Source organism: Vanacampus margaritifer, chromosome 2, assembly GCF_051991255.1.
Source record: "Vanacampus margaritifer isolate UIUO_Vmar chromosome 2, RoL_Vmar_1.0, whole genome shotgun sequence".
Classification (NCBI taxonomy): Eukaryota; Metazoa; Chordata; class Actinopteri; order Syngnathiformes; family Syngnathidae; genus Vanacampus; species Vanacampus margaritifer.
In genome coordinates, this window is record NC_135433.1 from 52,955,693 (window position 1) to 52,977,765 (window position 22,073).

General features: G+C 36.8%; 1 protein-coding gene and 3 long non-coding RNA genes across 21 annotated transcripts in view; 1 reads left to right on the forward strand and 3 right to left on the reverse strand.

Annotated features, from left to right (window-relative positions):
- Positions 1-1,251: 1,251 nt before the first annotated feature.
- Positions 1,252-6,990, reverse strand: LOC144045061 (uncharacterized). 2 transcript variants are annotated; one of them, XR_013291418.1, is made up of 6 exons: positions 5,872-6,990; positions 5,743-5,781; positions 5,216-5,374; positions 4,709-4,821; positions 3,339-3,365; positions 1,252-2,862 (listed from the first exon to the last, which is right to left on the reverse strand). It is a non-coding gene; the product is annotated as an uncharacterized LOC144045061 (long non-coding RNA). The 2 variants fall into 2 exon arrangements; XR_013291419.1 differs by lacking the exon at positions 3,339-3,365 and having other exon boundaries at positions 5,872-6,988.
- Positions 6,991-7,424: 434 nt separating this feature from the next.
- On the reverse strand, positions 7,425-13,087 carry LOC144044288 (uncharacterized). Its single transcript, XR_013291241.1, has 6 exons — positions 12,902-13,087; positions 8,735-8,777; positions 8,386-8,451; positions 7,807-7,860; positions 7,640-7,724; positions 7,425-7,542 (listed from the first exon to the last, which is right to left on the reverse strand). It is a non-coding gene; the product is annotated as an uncharacterized LOC144044288 (long non-coding RNA).
- On the forward strand, positions 10,436-20,023 carry LOC144044287 (uncharacterized). Of its 17 annotated transcripts, none has more exons than XR_013291227.1 (7): positions 12,215-12,611; positions 14,231-14,276; positions 14,369-14,424; positions 14,512-14,577; positions 17,040-17,153; positions 19,556-19,604; positions 19,671-20,023. It is a non-coding gene; the product is annotated as an uncharacterized LOC144044287 (long non-coding RNA). The 17 variants fall into 17 exon arrangements; XR_013291229.1 differs by having other exon boundaries at positions 17,040-17,101; XR_013291226.1 differs by having other exon boundaries at positions 17,228-20,023.
- Positions 20,024-21,563: 1,540 nt separating this feature from the next.
- cpt1a2b (carnitine palmitoyltransferase 1A2b) overlaps positions 21,564-22,073 on the reverse strand; it is a 33,680-nt gene continuing 33,170 nt past the window's right edge. Inside the window, exon 19 of the mRNA XM_077556243.1 lies at positions 21,564-22,073. This exon is cut by the window's right edge and continues 1,886 nt beyond it. The gene's annotated coding sequence lies outside the window, so the exon portion shown is untranslated.

Here is a 22,073-nt window from a genome sequence, read left to right on the forward strand (position 1 = left end):
GTAAACGGACTGCGATGGTCGTCGATAAACTATACATCGATGGCCAACTATTCCGGAACCCCAACTCCACTCCCTGGCTGTTCTAAATGGCATTGGTGGAACTAAACTTTGTTTGATCATTAGATGTATACATATACTGTATATGTGGTTATAAAACATTAAATATGAATACTCATTATGTTTAGGCGATATTATAAATATATTATTAAATACATAACTATATCTAAAGTATATTTAAACAAAAATCTCGCTTAGGTTACCAGTTATTGGTGTATTTTTATGTTTAATCCCCCGTTAACTTCCTTTACTTTTACCTCCCTACCTGTTTTTTCACTGTTATATTTACTTACTCGTTACCTCATATTTTACACAAATTACATAAACCACCTAACCACTTTGATTCTATCCTATAACATACTAATACTGACAAATGGCCTATGCAGATATATACACAGGGCTGAGTCTATATTGTTTGTATGCATAAATTAGTTCTGGTTTCCTGGAATGTTTGTGGCGCTCGCTCAGAAGCAAAAAGAATAAAAACTTTAGACCATCTCTTAAAATTAAAAGCAGATATTTGCCTCCTACAAGAAACCCACCTACAAAAATCTGAAGAAAAATTACTTACTGATAAGAATTTTAGCCAAGCGTACTCTGCCTCTTATAATAGTAGACAAAGAGGAGTCTGTATACTCATACATAAGAATTTACTCTTTACTTTAAATAATACAATAACAATTTTTTTTAATGGGCTTTAGGTGAACTGATGAATACACACACGCTCGCACGCACGCACGCACACACACGCACATACACATACTCACCCACATACAAAAAAAAAAAGTATATATATATATATATATATATATATATATATATATATATATATATATATATATATATATATATGTGTGTGTATATGTATATATATATGTATATGTATTTAAAAAAAAAAAAATTTATTAATTTTTTTTAATTGATTTGTTGGTTTAAAAAAAAAAAAAAAGGAGAGCAATGATGATGTCAAATCGAATGAACAATACTGAGCTCTCCTGTATAAAAAAAAAGAAAAAAAAAAGAAAAAAAAAAAAAGGAAAGAAAAACGGCCAAACTTAGCTGTCCACACCTTCACAAGACAAATGAGTCATGGTTGTGCGTAGTTTTCCATCATACAACTGTGCAGACGGCATGCGCTTGCTTGTTTCCTCTCAACGCTTCACTTGAAGTAAAGCATCACACAGCACAAAGGAATGAAAACAATTCACATTTATTCTGTTCTTGAACATACTGATAAGGATCACACTGGTTTGGTTATACCTGATGTCCCACATATTAATTAATTTCCAACTCTTGACTGTTTTTTCCAGTATCAAAAATATACATCAGGGGGGGAAAATCAAAATGCATATGAATGTTTGTTATTTTTTGAAGCAAGAGGTCATGGTATAATTACTTATAAAACTTTCAGGCATATTGGTAGCCATTCCAAGCAGTCACTGTATTTGGTGGTTCGTTAGCTGTGCTAGCTGTGCTAATGCTGGATTAACAAAGAAGAGTCAGGAAGGATCACATAAACTTTATGTTATGCTTTAAGGCATAAAGCAAAGCATAAGTCCCGAAGGGGAGTAAAGAAGTAGCCTATGGGTTGTAGAGTAAAAAAGGGGAGGTTCTGTATGTTATGCCAGATTTCCCTGTTGCACTACATCTAATTGAAACTCACTTCATGCTATGCTAATATCGTATTGTACAGTTGTCCAAATTTCGATTACGTTATTGGAAAATTTTGATTTAGTTAATCGGTATCGGGTGAAAAATAGCTTATTTTCTTTTCTTAATTATTTTAAGGTAAAAAATAAAAATAAAACATTCCTTAATATTACCAAGTGGAACGGCAACAACGAACACAATGAAATGTTTTAGAATTCGTGTAATGGTGTGAAAAAGACGAGAGACAGACAATTGCACAAAATTTAAAAAATCCCAAAAATTAAGCTTATACGTGTACGAAAGTCAACCAGCTAAACTAAAATATTTGTGATCAAAACCTGGCTGTCATGTGCTCACATGATCTACTTACTTCAAGAGACCAATATAAAAAAAACTAAACAATCAACACACAACATAAAGCATATTGTATATCCCGGTGAGGCCGTTGATGACCCCTTTGAGGTCGGGAAAGGCCCAAAAATTCAGGCACACGTTCAGGTTTTTGACTTGATGTGAAGGATAACACCCAGGTTGTAGATTTCAGTATATAGGGACATGGAGCAGCATTCCACATGGAGGGGGAGATTCAGATCCAGAAGCAGAGAAGTGGGGGTCACAACTTGGAGTTCAGTTTTGTTTTATCAAGGTTTTTATGCCAGTGAGGCAATTGACCAGAGATTGTGGGTGGAGCTGGGTGAAGGGTCAGGTGCTTCTTGAGGATGAGGATGCTTATGAACCTGGAGGCAACCATTCCAGAGAGTGGGAAGTCATATCATGACCAGTGATGTGGGCATGGGGTCAAGCAAGCAGGTGGAGTTGAGACCAGTGGCGCCACATGGGAGGACACAGACACCACTCTTGGAGCCTTTCTGACACACTTCGTATTAAGAGTAATATTACTTTTCACTGACACAGCCAGAGTAATATTAATTTGTCATTGTAATTGTTATTATTATTGTTATTAACATGTTTACAACTGTCAGGATTGTAGAATTGTACAGTAGCTTGCTGAGTGCAGTTGCTAATGTTTTGACCTGTAATATTGCTGTCTGTGTTAGTGTGCGCATGCAATGGTTGTGTGGTTCTTTATGCTCATTAAGTTGGTCTTTTCCACTCTTGTGTAGGTTATGAAGATGGGACCCTAATATTCTCCATCTACAGAGAAAAGAAAGTAGAGTAAGTATCTTTAAAAAAATAAAATAAAAAGTAAAAGTCTACTAGACAACTTCATATATATAAATTTACCAATGAGTGCATCTAAATTTCCGTTACCCTAACACAGCCGTGGACAAAGACACAGGCAAAAAGGCATACAAGCATTCACGTTGTGGCATGTGCTTGATCACGTCAAAAAAGGTGTGGAGGTAGCTGAGTGTAGGTGCACACAAATACAGGCAGCTGTCATTGGGCGAGAGGCAGGGTACACCCTGAACTCTTCGCCAACCAATCATAGGGCACAATTGCCCGTGCCGCCAACAACAATAATCCCAAAAGTTAATGTGAATAAAACACAAGGACACTAAGAAATTTGTCAGACACCTGAAAAAGTAAATAATCTCCAGTACATATCCAGTATTTGAATTTAACTAATAAACAAAATGATCTGCCAAACTGTCATCATTAACACTTACCAGCAAATCAGTTTTTGAAGATGGACACTAGAAAACACACACACACACACAAATACCAATTACTGCACCACGGCAACAGAGATACAAATTTATCCTCTGATGTATGATCAATTGCAAAATTCCCAACACGTACTGTATGACAATTTAATTTATGCCACTTGACGTGCTGTCAAATTTAAAGCGTTAACTGATTAATTAATCACAAAAAATTATCGCATTAATCATAAATTAGGCAGATTAATTGCACTATTAATTTTAAGCATAGATTATCCTTTAGCGTGACAGCGGATGGCTACGTTTAAGGTAGCACAGGTTGTGTTTTAGCAATAAACATAATGACATGCATTAAAGTAAAGCATTTAATAAATGTTTGTGTATCACATTTAGAATTTTTGTTCATGTCAAAATATTGGGGTCATTTTTTTCCATTTTAAATTATGCAAGTAATTGACTGATTAGAAAAAGAGGAGGATGAGCGTATACAGTGCATCAAAAAATGTGGAAGACGTCCTCATAACATTAAATGTCAAAAGAATGAACACATAACCAGTGCTCTTCAAATTTGGAGGGGAAAAAATGTTGCTAAAAAAGCCTTTTTTTGTTAAGCGATTAATTGTAATTAATCAAAATTCTAAGATGTGATTCATCTGATTAAAAAACGTTATCATTTGACAGCTCTACTTAGTATCCATGATCCATTGTAGTTATGAATCTCTCTAGTGTAACAAGGGACACTAGCATTAATATAAAAGAAGAAGCAGAAGAAGAAGAAGAAGATTTGATTTTCAAAAATGACATTTATGTGCCGCACTTATTTACATTCTATTCATAACACACAGCTCGGCAAGAGCAATTAAATAAATAGATAAAAAATAAATAAAATGCTTTTACATCAGAACATCACTAAAACATAAGAAGAAGAAGAAGATTGGCAGTCGTGATTAACTGAGACAAATTAACTTTTACATATGTCCTGTTTTGCGACTTGAAAATAATAACAAAGACGCCTGAGACATCAAAGATTCAAAATGATAAAAATTTAGGCTAAGCAGCGTGATGAGCTAGTGGTTAGCATGTGTGCTACACAGTCAAGACTAAGAGGTCCCGGGTCCGAATCTCTTCTACCTGTGTGAAGTTTGCAATTGCATTGGAAGAATGTTTTCTCAGGGCGTTCCTGCTTCATCTGACATTCCATTCCAAAACCATGCATGTTCATTTAACATCCCATAAATGTGAGTGTGAAAGTTTGTTTGTCAACAGAGTGTATCGTGCCTCCCCAAAGTCAGTCATAAAGGACCACATTAATCAAAATATCCCATAAATTAATATTATATGTGCCTGATTAAAAACAACTTCAGCTTTTCACTCACCTGCCACTTCTTGTTTTGCTTCATTTGGCGGCGCATGTAAATGTAAACAGCACACGGCAAAACAAGGGCAAGCGTTGAAGAAATCCCTAATAGCGCTGTCAGACTAAAAATGTCTGGTGAGAGAAAGACAAATACATCATTATTTTGATTATTTGTTGTTCAGTAGCACCAAACACCAGAAAAAAGGTCATAATTCCCCCTTTCGTAGACCCATAATAAATTCAGTGTCATGAATGAGAGCTTGAGACCTCAGCTATGCCAACGGCAAACTCTACAAGTTTGTCTTTTTTTTTTGCCTCGCAAATCAACGCTGGTATTGTTTGACACTGGAATCGTTTCATTCTTCCCACTATTTTTTATGGGAAAAATATTCTAAATATGAACAAATTTGACCATCACTGTAAATCTGCTAAAGGCCAATCCTGGAAATTCCAATGTAACTACAAAACCCAAACGATATGAATACTCTCTTTGTGGTAGTAATGTCATAAATGACATAAAACTTACCATGGTTTTGACAGGCTATTTTCCCGGCATGATGTCCATTTCTCGTCACCAGCGTAAATTCTGATAATGATGCACGTGAGGTTGGCTGTGGTCCAGTCTGAGATGACCAAACTGTTGAGGTCATCATTGTTGTTTTTGGTGGTAGTGTTGTTGTAGGCACTGCAGAAAAAAATGAAAGAGGGTATGATGCAATGAGTTTCTTGTTGTCGTTTTCATCCAGTACATATGAATGAACTTGTCAATATTTTAAATGTGTCATTTCTTTCCAATAAAAGACAATTTGATATGTATCTCAGTGTATTTTAAAGTGGAATGATTCAATTTGGTTCAATGCGATGCAATTGCATCTTTTAAATCAACAGCAATTTTCCAATTCAAATCTGCTTTTGTTACACCCTTAATGTAAATGTTACAAAGCTGCTTAAACAGTAACTGTGTCACCTAATTCATTTTTTTAATCATTTATTTAGTTATACGATACGATACGATGACAATTTGTGAAAATAAATGAAATTGTAAACCCTTACCAACTTGCAACCTTTCCTCAAATAATGGACAAACACTTGCTGTAAAAGACGACACAGTGAGAAAATGCGGTCATTTTTTTTTTTTAGATCAGGAAATGTCATTTCAATGTAATATAAAGTCATACTCACCATATTCACAGCCTGCGGTGCAAAAGGAGAAGATATAAATGATTACATTTTGAAACTCAATCACATGTTCAACAGGTTCAATTCTTAGCAACTAATTTCAGTACATTAGAATGTCGATTTCAATAGTTCAATTTAAAAAGTAAAATTCAGTATATTGATTCATGTTATAACTCATGGCCCTCGAAGTGTATCACCGTTGTGTTTTTGGGGTTGAGGCCACTTATTTGTTCTATTTGTTTGCAAACTGCATCGAAGACAGTAATTAGATGAATTTTATGACTGCGTTTTGGTTTGTGTCATATGTGACTGTGTTTTGGGTTGGATCATGGGGTTATTGTGTTGATGATGAAGTTGGCAGTTACTATGCAGTTAATATGACGATTGTGATTATTTAGGTTCTGTATGTGTGACTCTTCTCTCATTTATTCTGTCATAAAGAATTGCATTGCCCAGGTAAGAGTTACTTGAATGAGACTTTTGTCAGTATGTCGAGGTTCCTTAGCCGAGTTTTCTCTCAGCATGTTGTGGTTTCTTACTATTCAATGCAACAACTCTTCCATGCAAGCTGCTTCTCAGTCAAGGTTTCTTTGCCAAGTGTTTTCTTTGAGGCCATCTGAATCCAGTCCTGCTCTCTGTTGATATTTTGTATTTTTGTATATATTTTTGCTGATTTAAGACTTCAGCTATCAAAAATTTAAAAATCACAATCACAAGAGATTAGTTAGAAAATGGCCGTCTGAAAAGTATTTTCTCATGCTTTAATGAATACATGAGTTTCACTTTTTGAATTAAACTACTGTACTTGGAAAAAAATATTCTATTTTACTATGCTAAATGTAACTACTTAAAAAAACGTTGACTGACTTGGCTTTCTACCACAGTATATATAATATATACATATTAGTGCTGTCAAATTTAAAGCATTAACTGATTAATAAATCACAAAAAAATTATCGCATTAATCACGAATTAACGCAGATTAATCGCACTATTAATTTTAACCATAGATTATCCTTTAGCGTGACAGCGGATGGCTATGTTTAAGGTAGCACAAGTTGTGTTTGAGCAATAAACATAATGTCATGCATTAAAGTAAAGCATTTAATAAATGTTTGCGTTTCATATTTAGAATATTAGTTCATGTCAAAATATTAGGGTCATTTTTTTTCAATTTTAAATTATGCAAGTAATTAACTGATTAGAAAAAGAGGAGGATGAGCGTGTGCAGTGGAACAAAAAAAATGTTGAAGACGTCCTCATAACATTAAATGTCAAAATAATTAACACAACAGGTGCCTTTCAAGTTTGGCGGGCAAAAATTTTCGATAAAAAAGCCTTATTTGTTAAGCAATTAATCATGATTAATCAAAATTCTAAAATGTGATTAATCTGATGAAAAAAATTAATTGTTTGACAGCTCTAATATACTGTATGTATATATATTTATATATATATGTCTATATAATAAATATATATATCTCAAGATGGAGAGGAAATGACAGGAAATGACATTCAAAATGAGAGCAAGCAGAAATACTGTAAATAAATGGTGTGATACGAACCATTTACAGATTTTTGGGAATCCACCACTCTGGCTAACAGGCACATAAAGTGATGAGTATGAACAGTAATATTCCACACAGATTTACACTTTTCACTTGTTGACGTGGCCTGAGGTGAGAAAAGACAAGTTTATATTATTAGTATTAGTGACCTATTTGGATAATGAATACACAACCGGTCAAACAATCCTTTCTGATTTACTCACTCACATCTCTGTGGAAGCAGTCAATCAACACATCACACATCTCGTCTTGCAAACAGTAGCTTTCTAAAGTGCACTCCGCCACATTCTTGAAAGAAAAAGAGACATCATAATGCTCGTATGTGAATCTGTTGAGTCCATAAATCAGTCCACTTTGGCTCGTGACTTACTGTGATGTTCTCTGTGATGACAAGGGTGACCATTGTAAGTTTAGTGGCATTTTCCTGTGTGACAAAAATAAAAGAAAGATTCAAGTTCGGTGACATTTTAATTGATCATATTTCATACAATACTCTTAATGACCCCCTAACAGATAATGAGATCACTTTAATGATATCCGCTTTTCAAGAAGCACTTCCAAGATGTGACAGGCACGCACGTTGTCCATCTTGTCACTCTGCTATGATATTTATTTTGTTCATTCTGTGCTGCTTTTTCAGGTTTCAGATTCAAGTTTTCAACGTATATGCTTATATTGTAATGAGTAGTCAGAGCCCTTTTGTAGTATGCTGTTTCTTGTTCCATGGTTATCATCACACGTTTCCTCTTTGCCATCATTGTGGCGACGTCATTGAAAAGGAAAAAAAAAAATCATACAAAAAGCTAAGCTTATGCATCACCTCCTTAACTGTTTCATCAGGCGGACTGGCCCCACCCAGTGACAATGCTGGTGTGCTACACTTGGTTGTGACGACATTACTCAAGCTTGTGTGCAATACTTGTACAATCAAACAAAAACAAAAACATACCCATTGATCATCTGTAAAATAGTCTTTACAGTTCTCTTTGGAAGGTTTAGTCAAACTCAGGAATACCTGCAACAGACAAATGTGTCAATGGCATTGCATTGCATGGAAGTTCAATTTTGAAAGGAACTTAGGGCAAAATGACAACATGGAAATATGATCAGACACAAACAAAATAAAAACTAAGCTGTTACTGTCTTTAAGGGAAATTTGAGACAGGGTAGACACCTTACAGTCACAACTAGTAGATTATACAAGTACATGGATGAAGCACATATATAAATATGGGTCTTCTTTTTTTTTAATTGTCTATTTTGATTGAAGTATGTTAAGAGATAGTGTGGCTACTTACAATGAGACACAGCTTGGGGCCGAACCTCCATGTCATTCTGCTACTGTGAACATCCAGGATCACATTATGAAAGTAGAGAAAGTGACAAGAGAAAGAACGGTAACCAACACAACAACTTGTATATTGTACATATATGCACAGAAATGATTATAAGGAGTGAGTGACCAGGGGCAAAAAAAACAAACTGTAAGTCTCCATACTTGTGTAGTCCCAACATGTGTACCTGTACATACAATTTGGGCCTGGTCGCAGTTAATACTTTTGTGAAGTTTTCTTGATAATCGCATCATCAATCTGACTGTCTTTTAACTTTCAGGGATTAATGCGTAAGAAAGAAGACTACATCCGGCCATATATGGGGTCAGCCACTCACAGGGCACATATACTGTACACTACTAGACAAACAACCATTCAGACCAATGGGCACATATTTCAGCCAATACAAAGATACCCAACAGTTTCTAGATTTACAATGCATTTCAGTCAGTAAGTACATTGACATTTCTAACAGTACACACTGGAGTTGAAGTACATTTTCTCTCTTTTTTCTGGACAAGAAAAGTACAAGTTCATTAGCCTCTCTTGTTGTGCTATTAGATTTACTCTGTTGTTTTCCCTGGTTTCTTATGTGGTCAGTTTTTTTTTAAGTATCGAAAGTCTACCTTTTGCTTTATGTCAAATTCTAGTATTCTGTTTTACGTTTAGAGATTTTTACTAGACAAACTGTATGTTTTCGTTCTACAACTCCAAGAGGAATACACGGCTGGGAGACATTTTAGAGGCATTTTACAAGTATCCTCAAACACAAATAGAAGACCTATATATATATATTTTTTACCTTTCCAGTTGTTGCTTTATAAATGCCACCTTCATTTGCATCTGTACTTTTTTAAATGTCAAACAGTGAACAAAAGTCAAAAGACAACTTTCATCTCTCAACATCCTGCTTTAAATTGTGACATGAATCTCAACTTGATGACTTCAAAACCTTGAAACATCTCGAGAAAAAAAATCAAAGTTGAGTAGAAAGCAACCACTAGCAGCACGGCAAATTAGCTGATTGGTAGTTTGGTGCCGACATCCAGGAACGACTTGAATTCAGTGTGAATTTCAAATAATTTCTAAATTCCCCTGACATGTACTGTTCAGTAATTTCTGTGAGTCAGATGACCTATTCTTTCCACAAAGATGGTGAAGCCATGACCCACCCTCCTCTGCCTCTAACTGGCTGGTTGGTACTTGCTTAGCCTGGAAATCCAGACAAAGCCGGAGAATGAGTCTGGTCAACCGCCCCATCAGTCGCATTCCTGAGGCGGGGCAAACCTGAGCTAACAGGCAGTGGAATGAACCAATGAGCGAAGAGCAGACATGACGTCAGAAAAGAAGCTCGTTAAAGTATTTTATTTATTTATTTATTTTGCGGGGACGAAGTAGAAATCCAAAATGGTAACTAGCCCAAGAGAGACAGTAGTAAATGACGTCGTTGTTGAATGTCGTTGTTGCGGGAAAAACTTGATTACTGAAGAGTGATGTTGCTCACGAAGACGACGTCACGCAAACAGACGAATTTGATTGGGCCGTCCTGTTTTCGGACAAAGCCGAATCGCTGTCTATGGCCGCCTGTTGCTTGCCAAATGCCAGGCTAGTACTTGCTGCCGTTGCTGATTTGATTAGTTAACTTTAGGCACGAGTACTGATGAACCAATCAGAAGGAGGGTAAGGCAGGTCAAGCCGAGGAAAATGTTGCTAATGCTCAGGTCCCACCGACCCAGTTGATTGTCCGCTTACCTACTTGAAAGATGCGTGTATGAGAGTAAGTGAGTGCCACGTATCCAGAGAACATAAATTCAGTGAAGACATCATTCTCAGATAGGTTTTAAGGTGATTTCCAAATGAATCACTGTTTTAAACTACTGGCAATTTTCTCAACCAGTCTTTCGCAGTCGATTGGTAGATCTTGGACTGCTCCCAAGACCTAAGTCAACCGTGAGGAATGTAGGGAGGGGGTAAAAAATGGGCTGTTTGTATGCATGTTTTTTAATTTTATGTTAGTAAAAAAGTTTTGTGTTTTTTTCAAAGAAAAAGTAGATCACCTCACTTCGGCTGACACATCAAATACGGTTCTGATCCGCACTGCCAACCAAACATTTTAGCTCAAAGGAAGTAGTTTCGCTCCCAAACCGGAGATATGGCTGCAGTGTGGGTTCGATTCTCAACTTGGGTGGACGTGATCTACTGTAGCTCAATTTTATAGTAGGTAGGCTGGTAGTTGATTTTAAAGTAGGTTAAGTTAAAACACAAGAGAATTAAGATTCGGCCTAAAACAATATTGAGGTCTAACCATTTGTTGTTTCTTTTCACTATTTTTGTTCAGTGTTCACTAAAAATTGTTTTATAACATTTTATTTATACATTTGTCTCATGGTAAATATATTTTGCATTTATTTGGGCTGCTTGTGTTAACAGTAAAAACTATAAACTATCGGTACTCCTAACAAGTCATGACAATTTTGTTACTGTGATCAAGTACATATGATGGATTGCTCTTACATGTCACCGTTTATTTAAAAATAAATAATAATAAATTGTACATGACCACACATCACTTGTAAGCTCACAGTTTCTCTCGAGTGTAAACACTCAGTGTCTCCACTAAATAAAGATGTATATCAAGCAACTGAACATCTTTATCCCACTCTGTAATCCCACAAGCAAATGCTTTCCATCTGACGTTAGTTTTTAAAGTTATTTTCGCAATCGTTTATAGTCGGCTTGTTTACATATTAATGCGTTTTGCCTTCCTTTATGCCGCAACGCTGCACGTGCAACTCGATTACGTCATCTTTGTTTGTAAACAGGAAAGGGGTCTATAAAAATAAATATACTTAAAATCACATTTAATATCAACCCCAAAGGCTCATGCGTTAAATTAATTTTCGAAAACAGAGGACATTTTTGCTATAAATATTGATTTAGTTAGTTATGTAAACATAAAATGTAGTTTCAGTTGTAGTTTTTTTTTTTTTAAACAATTCTCGTAGTTTTTTTTCGTTAATGAAACTGTTTTTCAAATCTCATAATTTCATATTTCAACTACAGAGAATGTGTTGGGTTCTGCTGCTGTTACATGTCTTTTTTTCTTCTTTTTTTGATTATAGGGACAGTGAAGAATTTAGTGCCATCTAGTGGTGAACTAATGGAATGCAACAATTTGAATTAGAAGGGTGTGCGGTTTGAAGCACACACTTTCCCAAAATTATTTTCCTTTGAGTATCCGTAGACAGAAAGATTGCGGCGAAACCGGTCAGCCTCCTGTAAGGTGTAGTGCAACCTATTTAATATAAGTAGCGATTACATGAAATTAAGGCTGTCAGTTTAACACGTTAATCTAGATTAATTAATTATTCGGCAAATGAGTCCGTTAAAAAATAACACAATTGATCGTGAGTGGCAAGTCAATGCGCAAGCATTTGAAATTTGGCCCATTGAGGGACCCGTAGCCTAAGCTTTAGTGGTGTGCCCCTACAACAGTGAACAACAGCAGACATGGACCTGAGTGCAGCACAGGAGAGAGAGGCAAATTTATTTGGACCAAGATCTCTTAGAGCTGTCATTTTGACGGTTCTATTCGTTTCAATGTAGAGTACATCTTTCACATCACCGGGACCCGCGGGGTTGCGCTCCTTGGCAACTGCCATTCAGCACGGAGGCTGTGGCTTTGGATATAAGATAGATCACCATGGCGAATAAAAAACTATACTACAAAGGAAACTTAGCAGCTACCTTCTGAGATGAAGCTGACAGGGAGACTGACAAATCACGATGATGGTGCATGAAGCTCCTTTCAAGCTTCTGCATGCACCCTCGTCTAGGCTAAGTATGCCTACAATTGGCACAGCTTGTCCTAAAATATCATGTCCATTCTCATTGTTAATGTTAAGAACCACAAACACATCTGCCGCGGTGTCACTATGACGTAACGTCGCATATTTCTTCGTCTGGTTTGTTTTTAAATCCGAACAATTCGATTTAAATAGTGGCGTCTACGTTTCGTCTCGTTTCACCTCGTCTGTATTCACCGCTCTCCTTGCCTCGATCGTCGTAATGATGAGTAGGCTACATCCAATAAACCAACCAATAACGAATGAAAGTTCTTTGTGGTCTCACCGCGTTTCGGTGTCGATGAAGTTCATCTGCGTTTATCCCAGACAGAGCACATTGTTTTTCTGGTGGCTTACTTTCACTTTTAGCTTTTGTTCGATACATCCTGTGCGAGTCCCGCCTCAGCGATACTTGGATAATTGACAGCGGTTACATAAAAGCTCCAGCTCATTTGCGACCCTAATGGATGGATGGAAAACAATACAGTATATTGTAATGTATTGTATCGATTTGTCATACTTGCATAATGCATATAAATAATATCCTATAATGTTTACATTATGTCGGTATGTTTAAGTCACTGTCGTAAGGTGAAGAGAGTGTATCTGCTTTAACATTTCCCCTGTGTTTTGTTCCCTTTCCCTTTTTCAGTTTCACTCTTCATAGTTCTTCTTTTCCCAGTCTCTCGAGATCGCTGCAATTTCTCATTCATGTTTTGGCTCTGTAGTAATGCTGCGTTGACTATACATTAAAACAATGCTCAATAACTGTGTCAGGCACAGCTTCAGAATAATTCCCCTAGTTCCGGTGTTCCGCCCTCCCTGGTAAATACACATTAACCCACTGAGCCATAGACGTCTATTAGACGTTTCGTCTGAATTTAGACCGAAATGAGCCCGTCTATAATTGGTCATATTTTAGCCAGAATCTGGACGATACAATGAATCAAGTAAATATCCATCCATCCATCCATCTATTTTCTTGGCCGCTTTTCTGGAGCCTATCCCAGCTGGCTTCGGGCAGTAGGCGGGGTACACCCTGAACTGGTTGCCCAAGTAAATATTAGCTATTAAAAAATAAATAACTGTAGGTTGTATAAATGATGGCAAACTGTTGCATTACTACGTTTTAAACAGTAATTGATCAATGTACAGTGTAGTTCATATTTAGACTTGATTTAGACCTCTAAATCAAGTTCTTATTTCAACTCTCTTGAGACCAAATCCTGACGATTTAATTAAATACACTGCATAATGTGTATTGACACATGTAATGATTATGGCTTGTACATCAACTGTTTAAGATGCTACTATTATTATTATTTTTTTTTTAAAATAAATATTGTACATGATGAATTGATATACTATCTTCTCTGATTTCAAACCATTCTCCTTTATCCAAATTGGTGAATAGTAAATGCAAATCTCAGCCATTGTCAATATTAATGTATACAAAGTTATTATTGATAATTTCTACCTTAGGTCATCCACAACACACTGATGTGCAGCAGGAGGACAAAGTACACAAGTTATTAGCTAAACCGCCTATACAGCACCCTGTATATCAAACAAACGTGACTAATGTTGCAAGTATGATTTCCGTTTTGTCTTCCAGCAGGTAATCAATGGCGTACATACATCAGCACCTGGCAACGCGAGAGGTAGGACACAAGGAACCGTGTTTGTTAAGTATCACAATGTTCACAATGGTAACACTGTGAGTAAAAATAGTCATTTCCATATCCCCCGACAGTGAATATTGGCGGCAAGACGCACCTCGTGTCCGCAACACAGCCAGGACTCCTGAAGGTACACAGTAATTCAGTGTAGTGTTGGACTGCGTTAGTATGGGTTGCAAGTTAGATATGTAATTTATGCAATTTATTTATCTCCCAGGATGCAATAGACGCACTCTCATCCATACTAATGTCAGGACCCCACAGGGTAACAAGTGGATTACAGGTGCTCGTCCAAAAATTTGAATATCCTCAAAAAGTTGAATAATTTCCGTAATTCCATTCAAAAAATCAAACTTTCATAGATTATAAATTCAGGGCCCACAATTTAAGTGATTTCAAGTAAGGCTGTCACTTTAACGCGTTAATCTAGATTAATTAATTCCACGCAAATTAGTGCGTTAAAAAAAATAACAACGCAATTGATCGCGAGTGGCAAGTGAATGCGCAATTTGGTTCATCGAGGTACCAGTAGGTGATAGAGGCGCGTTACTACAGGGTAGCACTACTAGCCACTACGAGCACTGACAACAGCAGACATGGACGCGAGTGCAGCACAGCCAGGAGAGTGAGGAAAATTTATTTGGACCTATATCTCCCAGAGCCGTTTTTTTTGACAGTTCTGTTCTTTTCAATGTACATCTTTCACCTCGCCAGGACCCGCGGGGTCTGCCCTAACTGCCATTCATCACGGAGGCTACCATGGCGGAACGCAATGTCGTGGAGCGATGACACGAACATCGTTAGAAAGCTGTCGTCGAGACGAGTCCGGGGATGCCCTTATGTCCCCGGTAGGACGTACGGTTCGGGAGATACGGCCGCACAAAGACCTCCAGGAGACCGATGATTTTCAAACACTTACCCCGCATGCGATGGTTGCTATCCCGGGTAAAATCACGGGTTTGTCGGCCCTCTATCTCCGGAGCGCAACAATGGAGTCATGACGTTTTTGGCAGTACAAGCCTGATAATCGAAATCAATAAAGATCCACCATCCGTCCGCCTCAAAAATCAAGAGAGGGATTATATTAGCTACTTAAAACCGTGGGTAATAACTATATTAGGCTCAAAATGACAGCTCTGGGAGATCTAGTTGTCTTAAAATTCTGGTAGTGCTAGTGGTTAAACGCAAGTTTATTTATAAAAAAGAACAAAGTCAGCAAAGCAGTGAATTGTACCTTTTGTAAAAAATAAAATAAAATAAAAAAGGGAAAAAAGCAGCTTTAGCCTGACTTATCATTTAAGACTCTCAATGTAAACAAGCTTGTTTGAGCAACTGGCTCAAGGACACCTAGCGTTAGTTGTCTGTTGTCAGATCCTGTAACCTATCTTGGGGTGGGTTTTTGATTTGAGGAGTTGATACTGTAGCCCCAGTTCCTCTTTTGGGTTTGTGTTATTGTAGCTTTAGATTTTTGTTAACATCTCCTTCTAACCTCTAACATTTCCTAATTACCAGTTTGTTAGTTTAGCTCAAGAACCACCACAGCTATTTATTATCAGTTCATCTCATGCCATCCATACACCGACCGCAGCTTGTAGAAGTTTTGATTTAAGTTTGTTCAAATTTGTTTTTGTTTTTTAACTAAATTGAAGTTTAGATTATCTATTAAAATAATGTATGGTCTAATTGGTTTGTTGAAGTGCTTTAACGTTTTCTTTTGAATTTCATTTATGAAGCACTCTTCTCTTCTTATTCAATTGATTAGTCATGCACTACAATTTTGTAATGTCTTGGAATTCAAATTCTTTATGTGGGGACCTTTATCAGATATGAGATTAAAATAGATTAATTTGAATAATTAATTTAAAAAAATCCTGTCATTAATTAGATTAAAATTTTAATCGCCTGACAGCACTAATTTCAAATATTTATTTGTTTATTTTTACATTATTTGGGCTTCCAGCTTAAAAAAAACAAAACATGAAAACAGGATGTCAAAAAATTTGAATAATGTGAAGAAATCATACTTCCCACTGTTTTGCATGGGGGAAAAAAGATGGATGGTTTTTCAAAACGATATGTCAATCTTCAATAGTTGGTTGGATTCCCTTTGCCTTCGCCACTGCCTTGATGCGTTGTGGCATTGCCTGGGGGTCCTGGAAGCCCAGGCTTTTTTTATGCTTGCTTTTTTTTCCTTTCTCTTTCTCTTTCTCTTTCTCTTATGCTCGCTCGCTTGCTTTCTTTCTTGCTTTTTCTTTCTTTCTTTTTTTCTTTCCTCTTTTCTATTGTGGCCCTTGTTTTCCTCTTGTATTATAATACTATCAAGCGGAAAATGAGGGCCACCAGACCCAAAAACAGAGCTGACAGCAAGCATAAAAAAAGCCTCAGGCAATGCCACGACGCATCGAGGCAGTGGCGAAGGCAAAGGGAATCCAAGCAATTATTGAAGATTGACATCGTTTTGAAAATACCATCCATCCCTCTTTTTTTCCCATGCAAAAGACGTGGGAAGTATGCATGGTGATTTCTTCACATTATTCTAATTATTTGACATCCTGTTTTAGTGGGTTTTATGAGCTGGAAGCCCAAATAATGTAAAAATAAACAAATAAATACTTGAAATCACTTAAGTGGTGTAGGAGAGGAGGTCAATGACGAGTCTCTAATCAACCACAATGTTGGATGAAGGCCAAGAATGATGCCTGTTTCCCCTTGAGGTTTGCATATCAGCGACTTCTGTGGTTTCAGGATGGGCGGTGGTAGCAGTGCAGTCATCGACGATGTTGGGACTTGAGACGGAAGAAAAGAAGGTGCGCAGTTGAGGAGAGGGTCCCACGTGTCTGAAAAAGAAGAGCAAAGAGGGTGACCAGCATTGTGTTCTGTGTCCATACTGTTTTGATCCTTTTCATTTACAACTTTCTATTTTTCTTCCACAGTCAACTAAGACATTTGACCATCAACTTTTATTTCCTTCCTTTTTTCTTCTTCTTCCTTTTCCCACAAGCACAAACATTGCATATGAGATTCCATTTCTTTCAGGTCCGACATTATTTTCTTTCTTCCAATTCAGTATCTTTCTTTTATAATTTTTCTTTCAGTTCTGACATTTGTTTCAAACTTAAATACCCCCCTATAAAAACCCAAATTCAGACATCCAGACATTTAACCTTGCAACCTTTAGAACATATTTCCTCACCATGTCGTCAACTGCCCCCTCAGGAGGTGGAACCTCCCTACTCTGTTGCTTTCCTATCTTAGAAGTTTCCTAGTTTCCTTCTAATATAGGAACATCAATCACAATTGTTTCTTTCTCAATAGATTAAATGAGTGCCAAAATCTTGAGAGATCAACAATTAAATAAGACACAGACGTCTCAGTGAATCACTTTGTTTATAGGTACTAAGAAAAAAGCCCCGTTGATCAACCACATACACTACTTTTTGCTGAGGTAGAGGGGAGTCTGAATTAGACTCCGGAGGCCACTCACCGGCGTCCCTGAGGTTCACCGACGGATCAGCTATCCCACTTCTGACACCAAATTGTTGTGGAATTTTCAGCAGTTCGGCGAGATGAATGAAAACAATTTATCTTTTGGGTTTCTTTATATTTGAAGCTTCAAACATACACTAGTCTCACAGAGAAGTTTACATGGTCGTGGTCTGTGAGAGAGTGCACAGAAAGAATCACGGGAAGATTCTTTATGCTGCCTAGTTAGGAATTTGTGAGGAAGAAAGGAGGCAGGAAGGAGCAAGTTTATCAGTTCAAGGTTACTTTGGTATTGCTTTCTGTCCAAGGAATGAAAAGCAAAAAGACAGGTGTCTATAATACAGTAGGCTATAAACTTATGTTAATATGTACTAAATAATTATTTTCCATAACAGTGTTTAAAGGAAAAAAAAAAAGTAATTTAATTGCCTTTTCTACTCCACACTGTACGCAGCCAGTACCCCACAAGGTAATATTTGTGCAGCGGTGTTCGCAAGAGTGATTCAGAAGTGTGTCATTTTTCATCAACAAAGCATTTTTTTTTTTTTTTTACAATGTATTTCGGAGATCTGAAACCAAAAGCTGTGATCTAAATAATGGCAGTATGTTTGCAGATGTCAGCGTTCAGCTGGCTAGAAGGAAAACATTAAAGGGACTACACCATGGTATTTTAAGCCCTTCCACAGTTAACTATAGGCATATAATGTTGAAATCTTACCATTGACACAATTGCGATGTTATATCTTATGAAATAATATATATTATTTAGGTGGCTATTTTTCTTGCCCGGAAGTCAAACGCTCGGTTCACTAAAACCCCGCCTCTCCCCCTGTGGCTGCCGCGCTCCTCTCATGACATCGTCCAAGCCAGCTGCCCACGAAACATACAGAATTCCATACATTTTTAAAATCGACTCTAAATTTCACGGGCTGCTAAATCTCTGCGTTTGGTCACGCAAGCCATCAATTCTTGAATAAACATTTGAAACAAAACGGGTCCTTGCCGTAAGAAATTGTGGAAGAGGAGGGGAGCAGAGAGGTTAGAGGAAAGGAGGAGAAGAAAAAAAGAGCACTACAGCTGGTCACGAACCCGCGCCCTGTTGCTTATGGGGGCGAGCACACTATCCACTACATCATCCATTCATTTAAACTCAGCGCAAATGTTTTAGTTGTGTCAGCCAATGGATTTTAAGACAGACAATTGTCATTTCATTGCACTTTGGCATTGCAAATGTGAAGAATAATTGATTGCTTTGAATTCATTTGGACAGAATGTTTATTGTAAAAGGCTACTTTTGTCATCCCATGGAGGGAGGTCTCAGAGAAAGTGGGCGTGCGCTTAGTCCGCAGAGAAGGTGAAGGCGTGGGGCTGCACGCAATGACGTCAAACCGTGCCAACAGCTCGTTTTCTAAGGTTGGGAGGGGCTGGTGCCTGGAGAGCAGAATCATTTCTCATACAGAGGCGAATGGAGGATAACACAACTTTGGTCACGTTTTTGGTGAGGAATTGGCATTTTAACGTGGCAAAAGCTCCAAAAAGTTGATTTTTCATGTTGCAGTCCCCTTAAGAGTCCACCCAGAAACGTCCCAGGCCAAAACGAAACCTTTGGACCATACCCTTTACTTAAAAAAAGAGAGAGATGTTACTTGATATGTGCAACCAAATCAAACTACAATTTATCCAAACGCACAGACAGAATGCTACATACTTTTTGTATTAAGGCAAAGACTTGTTGTATTTGGAAAATGTTTCAGCTAACATTTATTTCATTCTTCAAGAACTAGGAAGAGTGTGTACAACTGTGCCATGACGGAGAAACGAAAGGAGGTATTTAAAAGGATTAAACTAATTTAATTTAAAAATGGTCATTAAAGTTATTTTTATGTTTGTCAGTCTTAGAGTTTCAGATGGTAGGTGTGGAGACCCTACTGGCCATCCTTGGATGGGTTAAAGAGCCTCAACTCTTGGGAAGAAATCAAAGCTGAGAGTGGACAGTTGACTTTTGACTTTATGTCCTGGGAAATTAGAAATTGGTGTGGGGGGGTTCTTCTTCTGCGTTTTAGTTTATACATCCCAGGCAGGTAGTGTCTGGATTTATTTTTATTTTTTTTACTATTTTTGTAATTTTGCAGACTTCAAGCCACTTTTCCACCTCGATTTCAAAATTGAACAAGTGTTTATATAATATGGGTAATATTGTTGTTATTTTAATTTTATTGCAATATGTTTATAAATGTGTAAAGAAATTAAAAATATATCTTCACATTCAAATGTTTGTGATGGTTGGATAATGTTTGAAAAACATTGTATTGATTTAGATTAAATAGGATAGTTCGGTTAATGTTAACATCAAGACATGTATTTATATCCAATGGTAAAATAAGCATGACATTCGTGTTACTTATCAAAAGTTCCAAAAACATGTGATGTGAATTGTCATCCTGGAACTACATAAAGGTAAGGATCACAGGTTAAATTTGGTCCTTTTTTAAGACAACCTGATTTAACATTACATTTTGACAACTTTAATTTCCTTTAATTTTGGTTTGTTGTGAAAACGTCTAACTTTAGACATCTATAAATAAACGTTTATTAGCGGTTATTTAAATGTCTAAGATTAGACGAAGGGTCTAGACGTAGACGTCTAAAAAAAACCTTTCCTTTTTAGACCATTTGTAGACCGTTTTTAGCCTAGACGTCTAAGTACCATCTAGACGTCTTTAGACCGAAAAAATGCTTTGTGGGCTTTGTTAATATTAGGCCTGACTCACTTTTCAAACTAAAAGCCTTGGTTTCAAAGTCCTCAGCTGTGACACCGCAGGACAAGTCTGGAGTCAGTCTGGAGATGTTTTTCAGCAGGTAAACAGTTGCTCTCGTGATTGATTTGTGTGACGGTTGGAAGTCAGATTTAAATGAACAGATATAGCTCTTATACATTTTGTTGCGACTCACAATTGCTCACAAAAATACTTTACCTTAAATTAAGCAAATTAAGATTTTTTTTTCCAAAATATAGTTCATCAGAATTTAGCCAAACAGGGTGGAGATGAAAGAGTACAGGTTTATTTCCTACTAAAAAACAAAAACCTTTACAGTTATATGTGGATATGAAGCACTGTCACTATGTATAGTCTCATTCGGATACCAGGAAAATTATTTTGTGTCCATAATTAGCATTTTATTTATTTTTTAGTAAAATATGTCCTTTCATGCGAACAGAAAAATGCACTAATGGCCAGGAACAGATGAGAAAAAGAACAAATGAAAGAAGTGAAACTATATGATGTCCTTGGAAGAAGTTAGAAGATAAAACCCTCGTCTGAAGGTTCAATTCCAACCCACAGCAATGCTATCGTCGGTTAATTGTCAATCTATGTAGTTATCACTTTCAGATACAAGCAATAAGGTATTTCAACTATGACTTTTTTGTGTGCAAATTTGACTTTAAAATCAATGATGCTATTTAAAGAGCTTTGTGCAGAGTTCAATAGATCATGGAGATTTCATTTGTCAAAAGGATTGTGAAATGCTCTTTTGTTTGCTCCGTTTGTTCGTCATCCCTTACAGAAACCTGATCTCCATGCACTAAGTGACCAGAGTCTGCAGAGAGGCCTCACAGCCCTACTGGTTTATGTTCAATTAGCATGTCATTAATGTATTCAGAACAGAATCACCATTCGGTGACTTATAGGCCAATAGCAGAATTTTAAAAATCAATTCTACCGATGACTGGGAGCCATACAAATTTTGGATATCATATGCAATTGAAAATGCAAAGACTTCTAGTAAGGTCAATGTTTATTTTATTTCAGGCAACATTCCATCACCATATGTTAAAAAGCACCTGTCACAAAGTCAACAGTGGCCTTTAAATAACATATAATAGAGACAAAAAACAACAACATCAAATTATTTAAATTTAAAATGCAACAGACATATGAAAATAAACACTGATTAAAGAAAACCACAACAAGGAACTAAACAATAGTTATCAGTAAATATGTAAATTGTTAACCTTGTAGTTAGTCCAGGAAGGTTTTGCAGTAAAGTGGAAATCAAAGATCAATGATACTGCTATAAAATAACGTGATCCCAATTTAGGTAAAGGGCAATAAAACGATTTAATGACTTTTTATGACTATTATCAGTAACATTCATTCACGAGTCTAAAAGACTTTTCCACTCCTCTTTTCATATCATTCTTGATGGAGGAATTGATTTTGGATAAACAACATTTTTGAAGGCAAATGTGACTGACTGTACATAAGGAGATGTATGGTGGCGCCAAAACACATG